At 34.7% G+C, this 25,842-nt stretch overlaps 1 protein-coding gene and 1 pseudogene across 1 annotated transcript in view; one reads left to right on the top strand and one right to left on the bottom strand.

The window, feature by feature from the left end:
• The window catches only part of Antxr2 (anthrax toxin receptor 2), a 130,469-nt gene that overhangs the window by 92,940 nt on the left and 11,687 nt on the right, over positions 1-25,842 (top strand). The gene's annotated exons all lie outside the window — the stretch shown is intronic.
• On the bottom strand, positions 24,242-25,111 carry LOC105988429 (annotated as a pseudogene).

The following is a 25,842-nucleotide window of genomic DNA, read 5'->3' as shown; positions in this document are numbered from 1 at the left end:
CTAGTGTTATTAATAATAATGATAAGGGCATCTATGTGATTGAAGACATATTAATAGTATCCATATCAACTATATGAACCTTAAGAAAGCTGAAGTTATATATAGTAAATATGTTTTGTAATCTCCAACTTTTTCTGTTTATGTGGTACTGAAAAATCGAACTCAGTGCTTCATGCATGCTAGGCAAGCACTCTACCACTAAGCCAAATTCCCAGCCTTCTTATCATTTATAGACATTATCTGTTTGTTTCTGCAATCTTTTTGGATAATGAGCAGTAATGATGATAATACATGATATTTTTTATTTATAAGATTACTGGTGAAATTTTTAAAAATTATGAATGGTACAATTCTTTTTAGCATATTGGAAAATACATGTATTTTGCTCACCTTTTCTAAGTTTTTGGTCAAAATTTTCTGTCAGTAAAATTAGAAAAGTGAGCAACAAACTATCACTTGACTCCCAACTTACTTCAGAGAAATAGATATATTTTTGAAGTTTAATGGTAACTAAGTAATCCTTACATGCTGTCAATTCATTATAATCTATTGAGTGAAAGATAAAGCCTCAAAAACCATAATCCAAAATACAGCTAAGAAAACTCAAGAAAAAATTTAAAAAAAAAACAGTGAATTCTACAGTTGAGTTCTAATTTCCTTTTTTAAAAGTTTATCACCAAAATGCTTTATTATATCTTAAGTGTGGTAAAATAATAATCCATATGCAGAAAATTGGAAGTTATTATGCTATGTGCAAATCATACACATATGCTTATGTGTTTTAATAAAAAATGGATTCTTTACAACCACTTTGAAAAGCAGTCTAGAGATTAATATAGACCTCCCCTATGACCCAGCCATACCACTCCTAAACATCTACCCTGAGCAACATGAACCACGATACAAGGACACATCCACCTCCATGTTCATTGTAGCACTGTTCACAATAGCCAAGATAGGGAAACAACTCAGATGCCCCACTACTGATGAGTGGATCCAAAAACTGTGGTACTTATATACAGTGGAATATTATGCAGCCATTAGAAAGGACAAAATAATGGCATTTGCAGGGAAATGGATGGAACTAGAGCAAATCATTTTGAGCGAGGTAAGCCAAGAGCAGAGAGACAAACGGCACATGGTCTCCCTGATATGTGGATGTTAAATCCAAAATGCGAGGAGATATGACAAAGAAAACGGGACTCAAGAAACAAAGGACCTCCACTCATCTTGTTGAATCATTACTAAATGACCCCATGCTGCTGATCACATATATGGTATATATGTACACATCTGAGGGAAACTAGGAGGAGGACATAGAAACAGAGGGAAACAGGAAACCATACAACAGCATTACCTATCAGCTGCACTGAACATTGATCAAAACCAACTAAGCAACTCAGTTGCAGTGATGGGAGGGAAAGAATGAGTGGGAAAGAGGGAACAGCTGACACTGAGCAAAAGGAAAGAAGTGTACATATCACCCAATGTGGAAGAAATATCTGTATTGTCAAAGCTCATACAATTCACAAACTTTATAGACCACGATAAAGACAATTTGCCCCATGAAGGTTAGAATGTGTTTGTGTCTTTAACTGAGTATCACTATCTCACAATACTGTGAAATTTGTGAAATTTATGTAATCACTTAATCATAATAAAAAATGGATTCTTTACATATATTTATATCCTTACAATTTGATGACCTTGAAATCTATAATAGTATTACTAGTATATTTTGAAGAGATCAAATACTTTTGCTTCACGTTAATTCTCAGTATTGCATGTATGAGTAAGTAGTGATGTATAGTAGAGTATTTAAATATATATGTATATATGGATATGTATGTACATCTGGTTGAAAGCTCCATGTGAAAAAATAATAGTAATTTTAAAAAGTATGCTGGAATTAAGAAATGAAAGTGCTAATAATAAAGTTAACTTTATCTTGTCTTAACTATTACAATTTTCAAGCAGTCTGAGGACTCTAAAATATTTATCCAATAAATTCATCACCTTTTCAAAGGAACAAAAAGTAAAATAATGAACTGTTTAAATATCAATCCATTTCAAGAAGACATGTCACAAAAGTGTTTCTAGATTGATTTCCAAATGTAGTGTGTAGGCATTAGTTGTCGTTTGAGTTACAGAAGAACATTTCAAATAATGGGTTGAGGTGAGAATTTACAGAGGAAGGAGTCTTGAAGGATTTGTAGAGGTAGAAAAGGTGGAAAAGTATGAATTTGTTCTGGGACTGTGATTCAGTTATTTAGGAACTTATATGTGAGGAAATAATAGAGAACAAATCTAAACATTGTCTATTTCTGGAGAGTCTACTATATTAGTGTATATAATTAGCTAAAGAACATCCAAAAAGTATTAATTACAATAGTTTTTCATGCTTAAGTCTAAAGAAAAACAACCTATGTTTCTGTCTTATTAGAAATAAATACTTTATTGATTTTTATTCTAAAATTTATAACAAGTTGTTCTTTTTACTTTTTTTTTTGGCCGGCCATGGGGCTTGAACTCTGGGCCTGGGCACTGTCCCTCAGCTCTTCAGCTCAAGGCTAGCACTCTACCACTTGAGCCATAACACCACCTCTGGCTTTTTCTGTTTATGTGGTGCTGAGGAATCGAACCTAGGGCCTCATGCATGCAAGGCAAGCACTCTACTACCAAGTCTCTTTCCCAGCCCCTGTTCTTTTTCTTAAAGTTTAGTGACAGGTAGTATACAGTTAGAAAGACACGAGCCAAAGGAAACTGATCTTGGCATGATTTAGAATAAGGGATAAAGTGAAGCCAAAACAACAACAAAAATTCAAAGCAGAACAAGCAAAATTCAGCTGAGGAAGCAATTGAGCTTGGAAGAAAGAGTTGGAAATGCTTAGTAGGGAGTTGGAAATACTGAATTTGGCAGAAAAATCCCTCCTGGATATGCAGATGAGATAGGCTACTTAGATCACCAAAAAATGTGGAAAGGGCTGAGGACCAGTTCTGCTTTACCTTTAACATCAGGTATTTTTCTCTCTTGGGGGTTAAAAACCAAATTTTTTAACCTCTCAATAGTATCTTCACTCCAATTTAGCAGTATGTTGCCATTTTTGGTTGCATGAAACACACAAACATGTTTTGAATAGTTAACAATGGGAGTAGGAAGAGGGGTGAAGAAAGGGAAAAGAAGAAATGTTATTTGCTGAAGTTGGGAGCCAATAACTTGCTATTGTTACTTACAGAAGCTTGCTGTTTACTTGTTTATTTTTTGCTTGTTTGTTTTTGTGTGCTGGTTCTATGGCTTGAACTCAGATCCTGGGGGTGGGGGTCCCTAAGCTTTTTTGCTCAGGGCTCTATCAATTAAGCCTTAGCTCTACTTCCAGATTTTTCATAGTTAATTGACAATGAGAGACCTATGGACTTTTCTGCCTCAATGGGTTTTGAATCATTGTCTACAGATCTCAGCCTCCTAAGTAGCTATGATTGCAGGCATGAGCCACCAGTGCCCAGATTCAGTACCTTCATCCTTTAACGTGATTAGATGTGTTGGTTGGTACTGGAGATGGGTCTTTTCTTTCCTTCTAAAACATGGAAAAGGCTCAGACATGTAATTAAAGAGGATCATAACTGAGAAATGAGGGGCTGCAGGGTTTTATGAGCAATTATATATGAAAAAATGAATGTTAAAGACTATTTTCAGAGGAATGATACAAATAATATTGTTAAAATAGACTAAGAAAGAATGTTAATAAAAATATCATAAAATAATTTTTTACTTTACTTTTATAACTTTCGAGTACTGAAACATCTGAGGATAACCATCTAGTTAAAAAGAATGTAAACCGATGATGCCCCAACTAATGAGCATTGAGATATTTTTTTAATTTAATTTTATTTGTGAACATACTGTACACAGGAGTTACAATTACATGGGCAGGATAATGCATACATTTCTTACCAAGCATTGCAGCCTCCTCCTTTGTTTACCCTTCACATCCCTTCCCCACTCCTTCTCCTTCCCCCCCCCCCCCCCCCCCCCCGCACCGACGTTGTAAAGCTCGTTTTGGACATGACAACTTGTACTTCTCATTGTTGCAACAGGTTCACCTGCATCCTTAAACAACTGGTTTTTCCCCATCTCCTCCACAAGTTATACTGACATCAAATATAGTGAAAGCAGGGGTTATACTGTGGGGGAGGGACATACAAAGCAACAAAGAGATAATCTTATAAATGCGTTAGAAACACATGCATGAAAGAAAAAACATTAAAATACATATCTAAGGGTTCATTTTTCTGACATCACATTATCTGACCTTTTCCACTTGACTCATATATATACTAGATATAACAAATAAGGGAAACCATGGGACCTATGTTTCTTTGGGCCTGGCTTACTTCACTTAATATAATTTTTCCAAGTTTTTCCATTTCCTAACAAATGGGGCAATGTCATTCTTTCTGATGGAGGCATAGAATTCCATTGTGTATATATACCACATTTTCTTGATCCATTCATCTATTGAGGGGCATCTGGGTTGGTTCCATATCTTAGCTATGGTAAATAATGCTGCAATAAACATTGTTGTGCTGGTAGCTTTAGTGTGGTCTTGTTTGTAAACATTTGGGTAAATGCCCAAAAGTGGGATTGCTGGGTCATAGGGGAGTTCTATGTGAAGTCTTTTGAGGAACCTCCATACTGCTTTCCAAAGTGGTTGAACAAGTTTACATTCCCACCAACAATGAAGTAAGGTTCCTTTCTGTCCACATCCCCTCCAGCATCTGTTGTTGTTAGAGTTCTTGATTTTTGCCGTTCTAACTGGAGTGAGGTAATATCTCAATGTTGTTTTGATTTGCATTTCTTTTATGGCTAGGGATGTTGAACATTTCTTCATGTGTCTATTGGCCATCCTTCTTTCTTCTTCAGAGAAGTTTCTCTTGAAGTCTTTCGCCCACTTGTTTATTGGGCAGTTGTTTCTTTGAGGATTTGTTGTTGGGGGATTTAATTTTTTGAGTTCCAAGTATATTTTAGATATGAGACCCTTGTCCATTGTATGGCTAGTAAAGATCTTCTCCCAATCCGTGGGCTTTCTATTGATCTTGCTAGCTATATCATTTGCCCTGCAGAAGCTCTGCAACTTTATGCAATCCCATTTGTCCAAGCATTGAGATATTTTTAAGAATGGAAGTTGTCTAGTTTCTGTGGACTTTCTTGGACCTTTGAATATTTAGAGAAGACACTTCAATATAATGATTGTTTTATTCCTTCTTAACCATTCAAAGTTTAATATAATCAACCATTGTGCATCTTGTTTTAGAAATAACAGATGATCACTTACAAGTTACAGTATTTGTGAAAGGATGTCTTTTCAGTGAATTTTGGTAGGAATGACACAGGTTTACTAATAGCAAAACAGTTTTAGCCTAGATTTGACCTTTTTTCAGGAGACAAGTTGTCTTAGGAGAAAACTTAAACTTTATTTCACACCTTTTACAGGCCAGCGGTTGCACGTCTTATTTAGTCCCCATAAGCATGAGGTTTTCCTTTAGGGGAAGTTGAGAAAATTTGATCTCATCAAGGCTTTCACTTACATTGGAACTAGAAACTTTTCATCTACCAAGTTCTTGGTGTTTTGAGGACACAAGATTTTGCCTGTGTGTTTCTATGTGGATTGCTTGGTGTTTATAGTTCTTTTAACCTGTCATAGAAGCCTACACTTCCACAGAAAGAGCTCCATAAGGACTGTTGTAGTATGGTTCTCCACCTCCCTTGTGGCAGCTGCTGCTTCAGAATCTAGTTTTGTCATCATTAGTGGCTTGCATTTGACACTTGACCCCAGCCATCCTTATTTTGGTGAACATGTACAGAATTAAAATAATTACTAGCTGTCATCCTCCATTTGATAGCTCTTAGTCACCCAGACATGGAAGCATCATGTGATCATGTACCAAACCCATGTTATGTCCCGTGGTCCAATCCAGTGTATGGGTACTTGTGTCTTCTGCTTATCTCTTAGTTAAATATAGTGTTCACATCCATTTTATAGCTAAATTGATTAATTTTCATCTTGTCATGCATACTGAAAGAACTCTTCTCCTTAGTTTTTTAATATTAGCCAGACATTTTATTAAGGAGAATATTTTTCTGAATCATAAAGCATGACCAATGGATTTAGAGTCTTTTTTTCTCACACTGAAAAAAAAAATACTGGAGAGCAAAAGGACAGATCAGAGAAAGTAAGAATTGTGCTGACTCATGAAAGTAGTAAAATTAAAAAGTTATAAATCATGTGCACAGTTTTATAAAGCCCATATTAAAAACTATTGCTTTAATTCAAAGATTTGGGTTATTGTTAGAGGTCTTTTCCTCCTCTGCTTCCTTCTTTTTCTCCTTCTCCTTCATCCTTTCCTTTCCTCTCCTTTTTCTTCTCCTTCTCCTCCCTACCTCCCTTTCTCATTTTGTCTGTAAGGGAGATTCACCAACTTACTGAAAAGAAAATGGAGAAAAGATTTTAATCAGAAATTAAAGTCATTTTAATCCTGAATATTATTCAATTACTTTAGAAATTCCTTTGTCCCTAGAGATTGAAAATGAAAATGTTTTCAGACAAGTGTAGTCTTTATTTTGCTTAAGACTCCTATTCCTAAGCATCTGTTTTGATTTATTTTCTTCAGGAGAGTTAATCTAAAATGTGCTTCTGAATTTCTGTGTATCTTAATTTAAGATTTTAAGAAAACAAAAATAAATTGTGCTTGAAGTTTAGAATAACACATGCTTTGTATGCGCTTTGTGATTTTTTCCAGCTTTATTGTCAAAAATTCAGATTTGACTATCGCATCAGCTTTTTAATTTACTAGCTGATTGGTTTTTGTGCAAGATTATAACTCCTCTGAGCTTATCCACTGTCTTTTAGGATTTTTATTTATTTATTTTTTAAGCTAATACTTCTTATCTGAATGAGGGAACAGAGAAAATAATTTGAGGCACTGTTTTCCAAGGATAACACGAAACTTGGGCAAGGCTTGACTGAGCTGTTTTATCACATAGACCTCTCAGTATTAAGTCAGTGCACTCATGGATTCTCTTTAAACGAGGTTAGCAAGGAAACAAATTTTCACACTTTTCTTATCAACAAGGGAAATAAAAACCACTTTGATTTAGCAAGTTAAATATGAGTACTGTGAACTGGTAATCTCTTAATTTTCATTCTTAGATTATCACTTAACCTGCAGTTATTTTCTCTAAAGCTAAAATTAATTTATAAAGTATATGTAATATTAGCAAATAAGAGAGACATCTTTTATAAGACCATGTTTATAAAATTAAAGGTGTATACACATTATGTGGGGGAAGAAATCTTAATCTTTAGCATTTTATAACATGTGCTGTCAAAGTACTTCCAAGTACAGGCTAATTATTGTGAATTATTTTTTTTTCAACAAATGGTATTATCACTCAGAAATGACCTTGTAAGGTGAGGGAGGTGGCCAGAGAGCCATATAGTGCCTCTTGAGAGCAAGTGGAGTCATGCGTATCATGAGAAGACACTAAAGATTTATTGTCTGTGGTAAAGGAAACACAGATCTCTCTGCTCGTGTAGTAAGTGTTTTTGACACCACCCACAGTAAAGGGTGACTGCAAGCTCTTAGTTAAAATGTGTTATGCTGGTGCCAAATAATAAACATTCTCCCTCCCTCTCCCTCCCGTCTCTCTCTCTGCTGGCTCTGAGGCTTGAACTCTGAGACTGGGCCCTGACCCTGAGCTCCTTTTGCTCAAGGCTAGCACTCTATCACTTGAGCAACAGCACCACTGCAGGCCTTTTCCATGATTTACTTGAAGATGAGTCTCATGGACTTTCCTGCTTGGGCTGGCTTTGAACCACAATCCTCAGATCTCAGCCTCCTGAGTAGCTAGGATTACAGGTGTGAGCTACCACCTCCCAGCTTAACATTCCCATTTTGAGTATACTAAGTATGTCTTGCTTTTTGGTTTTTATAGTATTCACAATATGAATGATGGTCATGCTAAACCAATTCTTTTTTTGTTTTTGGATTTTATTTTATTTTATTTTATTTTATTTGTGTGCTAAACCAATTCTGATTGTAACAAGGACCTTGCTACTCAACTAATCAAATGAGTCAAAATGAACTAACATGCATTTGTTCTGTTCCTATCAGAGGTGGGATGGTTAAGTGTTCTGGAGGAAGATGAGAAATGAAAAGTACAAAAAATAAGAGTCTGAATGGCCTTGATACTAAGATATCTAACAAAACCCTAGTGTGTTAATTCCAATTTGTATTGTGGATCTCAAATCGTTATGTAGGTTTATGAAGAAAGAAAACTTAACATTTCTTTCCCAACTTTATCTTGTTTTTTAGTGAGGATTATATGAGTTAATACATAGGAAACACAAAAACAATGAGTGGCCTGGAATAAATGATCAGCATATGCTAAAAACTGTTTTAGCATTTGATAACAAGACATTGGCAATCAGTGCACTTTTTCCAACAAAGTGCTGTAAAATGGATGAAACAAATTATTGGAATTTTGAGGCTTAAAATTATTCTGTTGGATAGGTTAAATTATACAATAAAACAAACTTCAGAGCATATAATTAAAATGGAGACTTTCATAGTTAACTTTTTTTACATATCCATTAGCCTACTGAGTGATTTTCGAGTCACCAAGAAATCAATACATTGAAGATCAGGACATGGTGGTACCTCTGGGCAGTTACAAATTTTGTAATTTTACTTAAATTTATCTTCCTTGTGGGAAAGAGTCATCATTGCTGAAACCTCAAATATTGGAGAGAAAAATATTGGGCTAGAAATAAGAATGGAAAGGGTAGAAGAGCTTGCCAGCAGTGGTGGACATGCTTAACGTATTTAAGAGATTAACGAACTATTGATATTAAAATGGCCAACACAAAGCATGTGATAGGAAATTCACAATTATGTATATGAACCATATGGGCTACAGCTTGACTTTTATATTGTGAGAATCATAGGCTAGGCCTTTCTTCTTTATTTTGAAGGGTGGAAAAAAAAAACTCTTATTTGTCACACAGAATACAAATGTACACTTAATTCCAATAACTCGTGTCCACATTTTTTCCCTCAAGCAGTGCAGCACATCATTTATTTGGTATAGTGCCAGAATATGATACTGTAAAAATCTGAACATTTTTCTCCTACTACAGCAGTTTAAAATGGTTTTATGATTTAATGGTTTTTAATGAGTAGAGCAGTAGCAATTATTCCTATATATAATGCAATATATTACCCACTGTGGATAACAAAGTAGTAATACTTAAGGTGATGTGCTACTGTTTCAGCATTATTTAATTTTAACTGTAGGGACTGAATTTGGATACATTTAATAGGCTTTGAGGTCTGGAGCTCTCTTTTCTTCTTCTGTCACCGTTCTTTGGGTTACAAAAATGTCCTCTAAGGGTTAGTAGTTTGTCATTTGGATGAAGAAGGAGTTCTACAAGTGGTGTTAGGCTTTGCAAAGCCTCTGGCAGGTCCTGCTTAGCTTGATTCAAACAAGGAATGAATGATACCTTGCCTTCAGAGATAGAAAGACCTATTTGCTATTTCACTCCTACTCTTTCCCATTGACCACCTTGGTCTAATCACTAATAATGTTCATAATCACCCTCATGATAACCTTTGCAAAGAGGTGGAATATCAAATTTCTAAAAGTTTGATTGAGAAGTAGATAAATAGTAAAGAAAGTTTAAAGAGTGAAACAAATCTGTTGTTTGAGAATGGCACAAGCAAGGTAGCATGTCTATCAGAATAGATACAAATTACAAATTAGAGTTGGAAAAAGTGGCCCAAGTTCCTGGCAGAATCATTCCAAATAGATAGTTCTATGGTCGTATCATAATCTTTCAATGAAGACGTTCAAATGCTTTTAAATAGAAACCACTAGCATTTATGAATATTGTAAACAATTTTCCAAGGAATTTCTCTTTCTTGACTTTTTGCCATTTTAGATGATTATATGGGATTTGTTCTCAAGGAACTTACTTGAGCCAAATGTGAATCTTTTGAGATTTTCTGATTAGTAGTAATTGCCTCATTAAAAATGCAAATGGACACTTTGTTTTCCTCGTACTTCTGTTGAGACTATCTAGACTGGTCTTTTTTTTTTTAAATAACTGAGTTAAAAGCTTAATTACATTTCTAAAGTGTTTATAAAACTTTAAAAGCTAGGGCTAATTCTTCAATTAATTTTCTTAAGAATGTATAGCAAGGAAATTAGTAAAGTATTTTCCTTCTTTATAACCAAGATTATAATGAGAACTGTCTTCAAATGATTGAATGGATTGATATTCATGTTATTCACTGTCTGACGATTTTATGTATGGCACTGTGCAAGAAACAGAAAGAAAAGCATAAACATAAAAATATAATGATAGTTCTTACCCAGGTAAGTGTTCTGATTATCAGGACAAGAGATCATTATAATTAAAAGCTTAGTAAATAACTCAAGCTTAATGTGAATTAGTTCAACACTAGGCAATGATTTTAAATCAATAGCTTTCTAATTATTTTATCTGTGTTTTTCTGTTCTATTTATTAGGTTTAATTTCACTTAACTAGTTCTTGATTTTACCTATTTCCTCCACTAACAGTAATATTTCCTCATAATACTTAGGAGGAAATAGGGTGTCTTCAAAGTTCAAGGAACTTTTAAAGAATTAGACAAATAGGAGAATATTTTCATTATTCGTTTAAGATGTGAGATTGGGGGTAAAATGTGTGTGAAAAGCATCTAAATTCCTGCAACTAGTCTTCATGCTGAGTGATGAAGGAGAATGATAATAGTTTTGCAAAATAGTTAACTAAGACCTGAGGATAGAAGGTTTGAAAAATAGACAGCAAATTCATTGTGTCATAAAAAAGTGTATCTAAATACAAATGGGTTAAAAATCCAGTGAAAAAAATGTCCCTGTGTCTTAGTAATTATGTTACTTTGGGTACTTAACAATGATGACTGAAGCATCTTATTCCTTTTCAAAGGCTCTTTGTGATGAGACTAAGAATTATGTACATTTTATCCTTGTGTGTAGAACTGTGAATAATATCTCAAAATCAGAATATATAACTTGTAATCAGGCTATATACATGTCATATTCTAATTAATACCATTTTGTTACAAGTTAAGAATCGAATCATAGTTCCTTATGTTTTTATTTTGGAATAGACATTCATAGTTCAAAAAAATTTTAGGGGGAGCTAAGTCTTCAGACAGAACATTAACTCAAGTGTTATTCTTTGCAATTAGTAGCCATTTGGAATGAAATTGAAATGTACTGTATTGTAGTCAGTGAATGTGAACCATCACACGTTCCTTCTGTAAAAAACTATTCTTTTTTTAGGTGTAGACAGTACTCGAGTTTGAACTCAGAGCCTTGCATTTTCTTTCTTTTTTTTTTTTTAGGGGGGGTCCGGTCGTCGGGCCTGAACTCTGGGCCTGGGTGCTGTCCCTCAGCTTTTCAGCTCAAGGCTAGCACTCTACCACTTGAGCCACAGCACCACTTCCGGCTTTTTTCTTTTTTGCTTATGTGGTGCTGCGGAATTGAAACCAGGGCCTCATGCATGCAAGGCAAGCGCTCTACTTCTGAGCCACCTTCCCAGCCCTTGCATTTTCTACATAGTCTGCTACTGACCCATACCTCCAGCTAAATATGAGGTTCTTTGATGAACTGTAAAAATGTTTAAAATTCCTTCATGTGCCAATGGCTCAAGCCTATAATCCTAGCGACTCAGGAGGCTGAGATATGAAGATGGTGGTTCCAGCCAGGTAGGAAAGTCCCTAAGACTCTTATCTCCAATTAACTACCAGGAAACGGGAAGTGGAGCTGTGGCTCAGAAGTGGTAGTTACAGCCATGAGCAAAAGAGATCAGGAACATTGCTCATGCCCTGAGTTTAAGCCTCGTGACTGACAAAAGAAAAACCATAAAAATTTTAAAAAATCTTCATGTTATAACATCTGTGGCCAAAATAAGACTTCTTCACCCCTTACTCACATATACCTTAGTCATATAATCATAAATATCAATGCATTGCAATTTGATTTTTAATATGATTCCTCATATTAATACTTTGGCCAAGCATTCACTCACCCTAGCTATATGTCCCTTGGAATTTTTTTCCCCAGTTTTAGGTCTTTTGATTAGTATTTTTTGCAATCAGATAGCCTTTGAACATCTCTTTCTATATTCAGTATTTATCCTTAAAACAATCTGCCTCAAATCTGTCCCTATTCATTTTCATTATGATTGAGCCTACTATATTTTGTAAAAACTTAGAAACTAAGGGAATAATGGGAAAGATGAGGTAAGACGGTATTACTGAAATACAGCTTGATTTGCGCTGGCCACGCCCAGGCAGTCTAAAGGAAATGGTATTTTTATTTTAATGGTTAGAGTGTGTACTTCTCACCCATCCCTCCCCTCCTATCTCTCTCCATTCTCCTTCCTTTCCTTTTCATGTCCTTTTCTCTCCTTGCAGACAAGTACCATTGTACTCCTCCAGTAATGGATAGGTGCTAAACATTCCACTTTGGGAGTATAGTCATATGATTTGGTTAAAAAAGATAAAATACTATCCTTAAGATAACATGGATCAGTATTTTATAAGATTGTATACTTTGTGAAGGTTAATGGTGTCAAGTCTGTGTTATGTATAAGATTGTAATCCTTCATTTTACTTTAATATTCCTTCACTTGATAATTTATTACCAGTCGTTGAGAGAAATAAGTGAACACATAGAGATCTACTATTCCTTTGGGGGGGGGTTACCTGTAGCTGAAGAGACAGTAAACAGATTTGCAAAATAACCATGACATGTGAATTCATAGGAAGGGTGATATGAATGAGAATAACTATGGAGGCATATTTTGCAGATTCATAGGCAAATGGTGACTTCAGGTGGAAACTGCTATAACAAACATAAGGAAAAGGAATAGAGAATATGTGGAAGGGGGTTATAGATAATTAAATGTATTTAATGCTAGAAGGTGTTCAGATAGTTGAACAAATTAGATGATCCTTATTTCGTGCTATTTCTTAGTGCAATATCACCATGACCCTAGCTTTTGGGAGGCTGGAGAATGAGGATTGTAAGATTGTGATTTTGAGCCCAGTCTGAGGGCAGAGTAAGAACACACTCTCTCTCCCATACACACCACAGTACATATACGCATACACATGTATTCTATTCCTAAGGATGTAGAATCCATTTAAATGCCATCTATATTGATGCATGTGTGGAAAATAAAAGAAATATGCTCATTTACTTGAGAATATCTATTGTTGATCTGGGAACAAACAGTGAGCTCTCACAGTTGCAGCTTTAACCTTGCCAATCACAGACTTCCTGTAAGTGCACTGCAGTTATTTGGAACCTTTTCTGGGTTGGCGTTGGCATTCTTTTGCTAGATTACATTTATGCATTAGTGCCATCTGTGCCTGCTGCACCTTCTGTGAGTTAGCCCTGGCCAAATGACTGGCATTTATCTGGAAGTGGAGAAACAGAGAGCAGTGTAGGGGGAGAGAATGAGGGAGGGGGAGGAGGAGAGAAAGGGAGGGAGGGAGAGAGATTGAGAGAAGATCATAAAGCATTTTACTCACTGTTGGCACAAGTGGAATTTAGGAAAAGAGACACATTGGTAAGCATAAAATATTTGCAGCTGGTGTCCTTGACTTCAACCCTTCCAAAGCTCTCTCTACTCATTTGCTTTCCCTTATAAAAATAAAATATAATAGCTATTTATTTTTAGCCTGTGAAAATGCAAAAGAAGTGGAAACCAAGCATTTAAATGAGGAAATACAACAGAACACATTTACAAGATTTTCTAGTTGAGAAAATTATTTGAATATGTGTGCACTTCTTACTTGACAGTGAATATAAATATAATGTGGGGTTTGGTGTAGTTGATTAGATTTGGTAGATTACTTGAACCAAGCTTTGTTTTGACCAATAAGTGGAAATTCTGATTTAATTTTAAAATTACAGTTAAGAAAAGTATGACTCTATATTCACATATAACCAGAATATTGAATTATTCTTTAGAACTTTTTGAGGTCATATTGGTGTTTTTTTCCTTTGTGCCAGTCCTAGGGCTTGAACTCAGGTCCTCAGTGCTGTCCCTGAGCTTTTGTGCCCAAGGCTAGTGCTTTACCACTTGAGCCACATCTCTCCTTTTTGATGATGTTGGAGATAAATGTCTCATGGACTTTCCTGCCCAGTCTGTCTTTGAACCATGATCGTCAGATCCTTGTCCTCTGAGTAAGTCGGATGACAAGCATGAGCCATTGGCACCCAACAAGATCAAAATATTTTAAACCTTAGGTTATTGCAATGAAAATAACAACTCCTGAACCAACAGCATATTTTAAGCTGTAAATGGAAGTAGATAAATAATTCTCTGATCAGTAAAAATAGATTTTGAACTGTTTCAGCAAATTTGTACTACATTTATTTTTATCCTGTGCCTATTTTTAGCATGCTTAACTCTCTGGTTTCCATATTGTTGAAAAGTTAGAATTAATGAAATAGAATTGGGGCAGAGGGCCTCTAAAGATAGAAACAACACATTATTTATGAGGTGATCATCATAAAGAAGAGAATGAGAGGACAAACACATGAGTCAGAGAAACACTACAGTATGGAATTATTTAGTAATAATCAGTATTTGTAATTGCAAAGCTTTGTCTTCAGTATGAGCACATATACAGACAACAACTTTAGGGAGGTGGAAATGTGAGTTAATTCTTGAAAAGCTTTCCATTCAAATGGAATTTATCTCATATCATAGCTGCTTCACAGCCTTTCCTGTGTCTTACTCTGTGTTCTACTTCAGGTTCTAGGTAGCAGAGGTAAATAGTATTAAATATATTAAATAGGTCAAGACATCTTCAAATAGCTTCCCCTAACACGTTTCATATTTATTTTTTGATATTCTTCTGATTTATATGTATCTAATGCCTATATTCCCACTGGATTTTACATCTCAAAAATGTAGGTGGTTTTTCCCTGTGTTTCCATGTAGCAATAATTCATTATCTTCATGTACAAAAGATCTATATAAAGATCCAATACATGGAATTTTAGTGATGCTGTAATGGTTATAATGAGGGTATTGGAGTTTTAGGCTTCTAGGTTCAAATCCTGGGCCTGACATTTACATTCTGTAGAAATTCTAGTGTATGATTTATCTCAGTGGAATAGCAATATCATCACTTAGAAATTTGGCATAAAAATAACTGCCACAAGACCAATTGTGATGACTAAATAATTCCAGTGATTATAAAGCCCTAACTACATAATAAATTGTATGATGGTTCGATGATATTATTATTATTATTGCTATTGTCAGGAAACTGGCTTATATTCATCTGGAATGCAGTTAGATATAGTTCAAATTATACTTTAAAATACAATTGTAATAATTTTCTGCTTTACCATTTTAGATACACATATACATACATATATAAGTATATATATGTTTTATATACATACACACATATGTGTCTATATATGTGTGTGTCTATATATGTGTGTGTATATATATATATATATATATATATATATATATATATGTCTTCAGTACCCCAAGATATTTCTGTGTTGGCAAAAGAGAAAAGCCCCTGAGTATTATTCTTAGGGCTTGTGAAGCCTATCTCAAATAGAAAAATTAGTGGTTGCCAAAATATTAGAAAAGAACCACAATATAATCTTTCAAAGATACTTGGAGTCACTACATTTTTTTTCATCTGGTGGCCAAGCCTATAAACCCAGTAGTGGTCGTCTTCTTTGCCAGATGGCAAGCAATAGGGAGAAAGACCCCTCCCAGGGCCAACGTACATGATTGAGGACCCAGGGCTGGTAGAGAGCCAGCACTTCCTTTACCTTCTTCTCTCAACTAGAACAGTTCTTCTACTTTGAAATTTATTAACCACCTATTACAGAGTTAGGAGTTTGTTTGACTCTGTTAAATTTCCTATTGAGATGAGAATAGAAATAATTGTAGCATATGATTTTCAGTTGCATTTCAAAAATGAAATGTTTTTCCCACTATAGACTTGTAAAACTATGTATTACCCATTACTTTTGTGTACATCACTACTTTTGCTGCATTAAAATGAATTAAAACAATAAATTAAAAGCTTCTTGATATATATACATATATATATATATATATATATATATATATTTTTTTTTTTTTTTGTCAGTCGTGGGGCTTGAACTCAGGGCCTGGGCGCTGTCCCTGAGCTTTTATGCTCGAGGTTAGTAGTGCTCTACCACTTTGAACCACAGCTCCACTTCTGGTTTTCTGGTGGTTAATTAGAATAATAGTGTCTTGCCTGGTCTGGCTTTGAACTGTATCCTCAGATCACTAGGATTACAAGCGTGAGCTATCAGGGCCTGCCTCATGTTAGCAACTTTTAATGAAAGACTAACTGTCAAAATTCATAAATGAAATTAAAATCTTTCACAATATTCTAAAGATAGATTATTTCTAGTTTACGGAGTTTCTTTTAACATTTGTATATCTTGAATTTGAATCATCCCTTAATTCTTTAAATCATCATAGTTGCTTTTAAAATCTAATAATAACAAAAGTTTTGTTATAGCAAAATACACAAAACAAAATTTACCATGTTATTTTTATACATTCAGTCCAGTAGTTATTGGGTGACCATCACTACATTCCATTTCTAGAACTTTTACGATTATTCCATTCCTTATTTTTTCCCTTTCCTTAATTGCTGGTTTACCCTATTACTCAGGAATAGATGTGAGTCTTGTTACCTTTTGGCTATGGTGAATGATGTTGCTATGAATATGGGTACACAAATATCTTTTCAATTCTTTGAGGGGAATTTGGGGACCATATGACAACACTGTCTTTTAATGTCTGAGTGTCTTCCATCAGGACTAGATCAGTGTGTCTCTCCATCAGCAATGCACAACATTCAGTTTCTCTACATCCTCTCCAACATTTGTTATTTTCTTCTTTTTGTTGAATATTTTATATTATCTTGAAAGAGTTGTACAAAGGAATTGCCATCCACCAAAGGAATTTATGAAGACTGTGCATCTTGATCAATATTACCCCTTGTAACATTCTCACCAAGCCCTCTCAACCCGCCCCTTCCCTCACTTTTCTCAAATTTTAGGTTTTATATTGAATTTTTTGCCATGTAGCAAAGCAGTTAATGTGTACAGTACATCTTGATGTGTGTCATCACATCAACATCTTAGAGCTACCCTATGACAGAAGAGTTCTACTCCTGCGCATTTATCCAATAGAATATAAACCAGGCCACACTAAAGCTGTCCACATTGCTGTATTCATTACAACATTGTTTACCATTGCAAAGATATGGGATCGATTCAGTTGCCCCTCAATGAACAAATCACACACACACACACACACACACACACACACACACACACACACACATATACATATATATAATGGAATTCTACTCATCTCGCAGAAAGAATGGTATTGTAATATTTGCAAGGAAATGAAAAGATTTGGAAAAAATTATATTAAGCAAATTAAGTCAGGCCCAGAGAAACACAAGTTGCCTGCTTTCCCTTATTTCCTTTTTTCCTATTTTAACTATTCTATTCAGTATGAAGTTGGATGGCAGCTTTTTTTCTACTTCTTACTATGTTTAAGCAAGTAATAAATATATCATCTCTTAATTTATTTTTATTATATATGTGTAATATGAACATAGTTCTTTGTATACATATACACAGTGAAATGATTGCAGAAGAGTGAAACCTACTCTTAGTTTATTTTTAGTAAATAATGCAATATTACGTCTGAAGACTTATTTCTCCTACCTAATTGAACATTTTTAGCCCTTTCCTTCTCCATATTTCCTCTCCATCTTTATCTGAGGTGACCACCATTTGACTCTCCCTTTCTATTCACTTCACTTTTTTCAAAAAGATTCTGCAAGTAAATGAGATCAGACAGTATTTTTCTTTCTGTGTCTGTCTTACTTCAGTTAGCTTATTGACCTTGAGCTTCAATTGTGTCCTGAATGGAAGATCTTCTTTATAAGACTAAATAGTACTCCTTTGTATGCACCCTAAATCTCTTGACACATTCAGCCATTGTGTCTTCCATATTGAAAATATGGACTGTGATATACAAAGGAGTTCATCCAGCTCATGCATTTTGTTTGGTGTAGAAAATGAAGATAAGACTTATAAGAGAAGTTACCATAACCGCATAGCAGATTTCATATGGAAGAAATGCATTTGAACTTCTTGGTTCCTGTAAAAATATCTATAGACTTGTTATGCTTAGCTGTCTTCACATGTGATGAAATTGATTTATTTTTACAATGAAATAGACAATTTAACATGCAAATCTTTACAGATCTTTATAAATTCTCATTTTCCTTTCAGGCTTAAAATTAAATCTCAACATGTGCTTCAATAGGGCAATCTGCCCATTCCTTTATGTAAGCTAAGTTAACCTTCTAGATTGAAAGTTGACACATAGCTTGTAAAATGATAGAGTTAGAACTAGGACCCTGGGACATCAAGTGAAGTACACTTTCCATCTCACAGGTAACATAATATGATAACTTATTTTGTAATAGAAATGGGTGGATTGGATTGCTGTGGCTTGATAAATTGAAAATTCTCATTAGTTTTGTCCATATATATAATATGTACGTACTGACCATATGTGCATTATTAATTCTTAAGTAAGTTAGAAAGAGATTTTCATTCAAAATTCTTTATTGATTTACTGAGCACAAATTAATCACTACAAATTCCACAGAATTTCAAGAATTAGGAAAGTTAGCTACGGCCATTATTTTTCCTATCAGTTTAAACACACAGTGCTCCTAAGGTTAAGAGCATAGAACTTTAAAGTCATTGTTTAACGACATGCTGATCCAGTAGTACTTTCCAAAGCCATTTTTTAAAGGCATAAAGTGTCTTTTCCCATAAATGTGAATAGTAATAGAAGAAAAATTGCCTTAGAAACTCATCTTGTCTGGAGTATTGCTGAATGATGTTAAATCTTCTTTTCAGTCTTTGGTTGTTCAACACTTTGAGGACAGAAAATTAGTGATAATGAGGCAAAGTGGATAGATGACAGTCGTTACCCTGATACTGCTACTGGTTACTTACTGCAAAGTAATTTGTTCACTGACTGATTGGTAAAGATGTTGTTTCTAATAGCACTCAATAAGAAACTACCCTAGTCATACATGGAAAAAAATTAGTATAATTCTTTTAAATTTAACAATTAAGTTTGTAGAGTTTGAATAATAATGTATCAATGGTAGATATGCTAATTCCTAAATGGTGATTTAATTATAGCTAAAATAGCACATTCACATCACTTTTTCGTCTCTGCAAGATTTGGAATTAGTATAATAGATTTATATGACATTTTTTTCAACCAATATTTGTGTCTAGAATTTAGATTTGTTTCTCCCTTTATCCAGATGTTTTGAGGAAAGTCTAGGAGACTTATCTACAAGCATATGTTGTTTTATATTCAAAACTAGAAGTAACAAAAACCCCCACAAAATATGTGATCTTCATTTTCAAAGACTTCAGTGCTAGTGTCATTTGGGACAAAGTAGGAGAAGGTGAATGTAAAGTCAGTAAAACAGACTTTTAATAGGATAACATAGAATGATCAGTTGGCTTTCTTTCTTTTTTTTTTTTCAAGGTGCACTGTTGTTGTCAGAAAAGACTGAGTGAAACTGCTGATGCAATTGTTTGTATTTGGGCTTTGCCAGCAGAAGAATAGTTTATCCATTCAGCTTTCTGCGAGTTGGAAAGATTGGTTTTGACTTTGATGGAAAATACAATGATATGTATTTAGCATGACCGATCTACCACATTTAAACCTAAAAACAAAAAATGCTGCTGTAGTTGCATTTTCCTCAGGGATGTCATTCAAGTAAAATATTACATTGTCATCTCACATTGCCTTTCTATCTGTAGTAGGATGATAGGTTAAGTTGTTCAAGACAGCTTTTAATATGGCATACTGATGCATGACTAGTAAAACATTTTGTTTGGTTCTTTCAGTCACCAATGAGTTATTTTCAAGTGACAAGCTTTTAAAATTGTGTTTTGATTGTTTCACTTTAAAACCCCTCTGTACAGTATTTTCACAATAAAAAAATTATACCTAGCAGTCCCAGATATAAGATATTTCAAATGGAATTAGAAATGTATGTATTTTTATCAACAGCTCAAGGTTTATAAAAGGTAAAATAAAAATGTTAATGTGTTGAGTCATAATAAAAGTATACCAGAGACTTGATCAAAGAAAGCAAAGTTATGAACACTAGATTATTATTAGTATTTTTGTAGTCCCAACTTTTTGTTCTTGCTTGTTCCTAACTCTAAAAAATGCCTATTCCCTGGTGCTCCTGATGGATTACTAATTTTTTTAATAGAGTCTCACCAAAGAAAGAAAAACTCTGATCATTCATTGTAGGTTAAGTACTTTTACCACTAATTGTAAAATAAGATATAATAATTTAAAGTGCTTAATCAGGTTATATTTCATTATTTTGCAAATATGGGAAACCATGAGACCTATCTTTCTTTGGGTCTGGCTTACTTACTATGATTTTTTTCCCAAGTCTTTTCATTTCCTAGCAAATGAGATGGTGCCATTCTTTCTAATGGAAGCATAGAATTCTATGTGTGTGTGTATACATATATACACACACATATACATATGTATATATATATATATATATCACATTTTCTTCACCATTCATCTACTAAGGGGCATCTGGGTTGGTTCCATATCTTAGCTATGGTGAATAATTCTGCAGTAAACATAGTTGCGCTATATTTCATTATTTTAAAGATAATTTCAGCTCCCAGTGGCTCATTCTTGTAAGCCTAGCTACTACTCAATAGGCTGAGATCTGAGAATCATGGTTTAAAGCCAGAACATGGAGGAAAGTCTATGAGACTCTCATCTCCAATTAACCATGTAAAATCTGGAAATAGAGCTATGTATCAAGTGGTAGAGCACTAGCCTTGAGTTTAAATCTGAGAACCAGTACGCGTGCGCGTGCGCGCACACACACACACACACACACACACACACACACATTATTGTTTTAAATCCCAAATACTTTCTTGTTAATGGACAGTCGGGTACTTAAACATTCACGCTTGTTAGGAAATGCTGTAAGCTTAAAAAGCATTTTTAATGATACTTGTTTTCTTAGAGATCTACATGAAATATAGTACACCGTATTTGCATTTTCACATTTTATTATGTTACTAAGTAATAAAAATAGACCTATTCCTTTTGTTGTATAACTTGGCCTCTGGAATTTTATCAATACAGACAGAAGGAGTAGAAGTTGTGGCATTTCTCTGAAGAAAAATCCTATTTTTCAAATACCAAGTTTCCTCACAAGGACTAACAGAGACATAGAAGGACATAAGTGCCCATGGAATCAGTTAACTGGGTATCATTTTAACATTTCAGTACTTTGTGGTTCTGGTCACAGGGTTAGGCTGCTCATAAAGACCCCTTCCTGCTTGTCAGCACGCATACATTTAGATCTGAGAATCAGAATAGACCTAGAATATCTACTTACATCTACTTTATTTTCTGTATCTACTGTCTGGTGATGGCTTGTAGCATGAGACATACCCCACTTCCTGCCATCTGCTTAGTACTGACATAAAGTTCAACTCCTCTCTGATACCTCCTTGTTTCCTGGTGAAGAACACTTACATCCTGTAGTTAAGCTACTTCCTCTTCTGCCAGTCATTGGTCCACAAGCAGAAAGAAGGACCTGTGTGAATATTCATGTACAAAAAGAAGCCAGGAAGTCTTTTGTCTGTGGAATGGTTGCTGCCATGTTTAATTACAAGTCAGTTAGCAAAAACTGTAGTTTTGAGCTTTTAATTTTAACTGAATGAGACATTGCCTTTTATTTTTATAGCTTACTTGTGAAGTTGAAGCTTTCACTATTCCTACAAGTAGTACTATCAGTTATATGTATTAGATAAATCTTGGACATAAAATATGATATCCAAGTCCAAATTTCATGCCCAAATTGATATTTTAATGATCATTCAGCTACTATTTTAGTATTTATACCATAGGGCAAGATATGTTATAGCCATTTCTAAAATGGCAATCATATATACCTTATAGACAAAGAAACAATGGAAAATAAGGAAATACTTAAACTTGTAAAAGAAAAACATGCGAGTAGTTGTTCTAATAATCAACTTTACTATCATCTATTTCATATCCTGATCAGTTAGTTATGTTATTATTTGTGCCAAGTGTCAATGACTCACACCTGTAATCCTAACTACACAGAAAGCTGAGATCTGAGCACCACAGTCAAAGTCAACCAGGGCAGGAAAGTCTGAAACCCTTTTGTTGAATTAACCAGTAAACAAACACTCAAACAAACAAATAAAAAACAGAAGTAGAATTGTGGCTCAAGTGGTAGACCTCTAGCCTTGGACCAAAAAAAAAAAAAAATCTAAGAAATGACCAGGCCCTGAATTAAAGTCCCAGTACTGGCGCACACACAGACACACACACAGATACAGACGCACACACACAACACACACACCACCACCACCAAAAAACACACCATCCTTTTGCTTAGAATATCAGATTTTTTTTTCTCTAAGCTAAATTTGTGTCCATATGTACAAAGGCATGTAACATTTGCCTATTTAGCATCCATCTCTATGTATCCATCATCTACCTACCTACCTACCTACTTAGGATAATTTTTGATTTGTAAGTAGACCTTTTTGTGATATTTTTAAGTGATTTTAAGTTTAAAAGGTTTTGAAATTTAAAAATGCAAAATACTATTTTTAAATAAAATTGACACATGGAAACACTTTAAAATACAATTGCATATATGTAACTTAGAAAGAGTTAACAGATCTAACCAAAACAAAATAGCTGTTGTTTACAAATACGAGTTCTCTCTGAGTAAGAAGCTTCTGTGAAATGTCAGACTGAGAATCAGTGAGGGGAGGGAGGAAGCCTGGAGCCCTGTCTTCTGAAGGCACTAAGTTGTGAGTTTTTCTTTCCTCCTGTGTTCTGGGGGGGGGCCTCTCAGACTGGAAGCCTTTGAAGTCCTGGGTGTCTCTCCTTTCCATGCAAGTTACAGTATAAACATTATCAAGCTGTTGCTTTGGTTTGTAAACTTCAACAGAAAAGCACAAGCTGACCAATTTTACAACAAATATCATTGTCTTCATCGTGATTCCCATCACCTTAGGAAAAGTGTCACTTCAGAAGTTTCTGGGTTGGTTACTTTATTACATGGTGATTTATAGCTTGAGACATCCTCCACACCCACCTGTACTTGTGTGTCTGAAGAAGTCAGCTGATGGTCCTTCTCCAGAGCCTGGCTAGAGCTCTGTTCCTGTTAAATAGGCTGAGCCATGCCTTGTTAAGGCTTCTCAAATGGATAAATGCATTAGTGGATCCATTTATCCTTATTTTCCTTATGTTCCATTATTTATTGTACAAATGGAATATATGTAATTTCTTATCATCCTAAATAATCAAGTTTGAGGTTTAAAAAGTTTGGCTGGTCCGTACGACTCACCTGATTTGTATAAAGACAGATGAGAATAAACCTGCTGGTAGATCTTAGCACCTTAAAGTTCTTAATGTTATACATTACCCTTAAAGGAATCAACTTAGTTTAGTCATATTTTCTCTCAAATAAAATATTTAGTTTCTTTTTAAATAGTAATTTTTTTACAACATGCTCAGGACAAACATCACAAAACCACGAGCTGTGATAACACAATCTAAATTCATTTACATAAAATGAAAATGGAAGTTCAAGAGTTTGACCAAAGCCCTTGGATCTCAGAGTGCTGGGCCTCATGATTGCACGTCTCCACATCTACAGTTTGACTGCACAGTCATAACGTAGGGAGAGAGGATCTTAAATTCATTATTGCTGTGTTCAACTTCCTCATAATTACTTGGCAATTCATAGCACGGTACCCTCAAATCTTACTAAATGAAAAATAGAAACTTATAATCATTGCCTTTCATAATAATGGTACCATGCTCTATATTTATTTGTTCCTATTCACATTCAGTTTCAACTACCTGTGACTGAGTTTGAAGTAGCATGACTGTCATTCTGGGAAGTGGTATGGTACAAATATCATCTGGACTACCACATTCAATTTAAATGAGAAGAAAGCAAAGTATTATCTACCATTTTCTCATTTGGGTTAGAAACTAAAAAGGAAAAAAGATAATCAGCATTTTTTTCAGTGAGCATGGACACAAAACATGGAATCTGTTTCTTCGCAGGGTAAAAGAATAAATTCTGTCACTACCTTCCAGTTAACCCGCATAAGAATGTGCATCAGTTCAAGCTTGTTCACATAGTTTCAGCTTAGCACAAAGGGTCTGGATGAACCAGGATCCATCCTTGGGCTTTTGCCAGGAATAATAACCAGGTGCTGTAGAATCTACACACAGGAAGTCAGCCTCTACTGATATTTTCTGGCAGGCTATGTCATCATCAATATCACTATCAGTCTCAATGCCACAGTCTAGTTCTGTATCCTACCAGAACTGAATGATGAAAGGCTTAGGTTTTCCAGTTAGACTTCTGCAATAATCTCCTTGGCAGAAGCTTGTTAATTTTAGGTCAACAGGTCTATTTGTTCCAGAAAATTTTTCCTTCCTCATCATGACTCAGAATTACACAAGTAAAGCTGCTGCTCCTTTTGCTATGATATTCTTTAGAAACTTTGTTTAATAATTCTACAATTTCTTCATGTGTAAGGTCATTTTTATTACTGACTTTGTATTTCCAGTTCAGGAATGTTTCTCTGAGGGCTGCTGTGGTGTCTGTATCTGTGCCATACTGAGGTGCCATTCCAGTGCTTTTATGAAAGTTATTATTAATTATTTCAGGATAATCAATTTTGTAACTACTATCCAAGGATATCCCAGAGTCCATTGATTTGCTGCCATAGATGATCTTTGTTTCAAAAGTTTTAATGGACTTTAAGTCCACTGAATTTTCAGTGTTCTCCATGGCTGCCTTTCTTAACACAAAGATCTCTGATCCACCAAATAGCAAACACAGGTTTGCTTGCCAGGTTCACTTGCCGTTTGCAACTTGCCACTGAAAGCTTGGCTTTCACCACCAGTTTTGTGATTTTTGTTGAACAATTTCTTAGAAACATGATATCATGACTAAATAATCTTTGTTAGCTGATAATTTTTGTCTTTCTCTGTTTTTCTTTTTTCTCTTTCTCTTTTTTCTTTTTTTTCTTATTGTCTCTTTCTTTCTCCTCCCTCCCTCTGTCCCTCCCTCCTTTTCTTCCTTCTTTCCTCCCTTCCTTCCTTCCCTCCTTCCTTCTTCCTTTCCTTCCAAATATGGTGCTGGGTGTGGCATTCTGAGACTGGTGAATTCTAGTGAAGTGTTCTGTTACTGAGCTACACACCCAGCTAGCTGTTATTTGACTATTAAATATGTATATCCCCAACAGTTTTTATTTCTGTAGACCAACAAGCAAAGTACTTTTTGTATATACAGAAAACTTAATACTCATTAGTTTTTAATCAATTAGTATTTTCAAATAGAATCACTATTATCTATCCATAGGTATATCTGTGCTTTTATATGAAAAGATTTTTTTAATTAATTTTATTTTATTTGTGAAGATACTGTACAGAGGGGTTACAATTACATGGGCAGGATAATGCGTACATTTCTTACCAAGCATTGCAGCCTCCTCCTTTTGTTTACCCTTCACATCCCTT

Source organism: Dipodomys ordii, unplaced genomic scaffold (assembly GCF_000151885.1).
Source record: "Dipodomys ordii isolate 6190 unplaced genomic scaffold, Dord_2.0 Scaffold49, whole genome shotgun sequence".
In the NCBI taxonomy this organism is placed as follows: Eukaryota; Metazoa; Chordata; class Mammalia; order Rodentia; family Heteromyidae; genus Dipodomys; species Dipodomys ordii.
The sequence above is the reverse complement of the archived record's forward strand: the minus strand, read 5'-3'. Positions and strand labels throughout refer to the sequence as shown.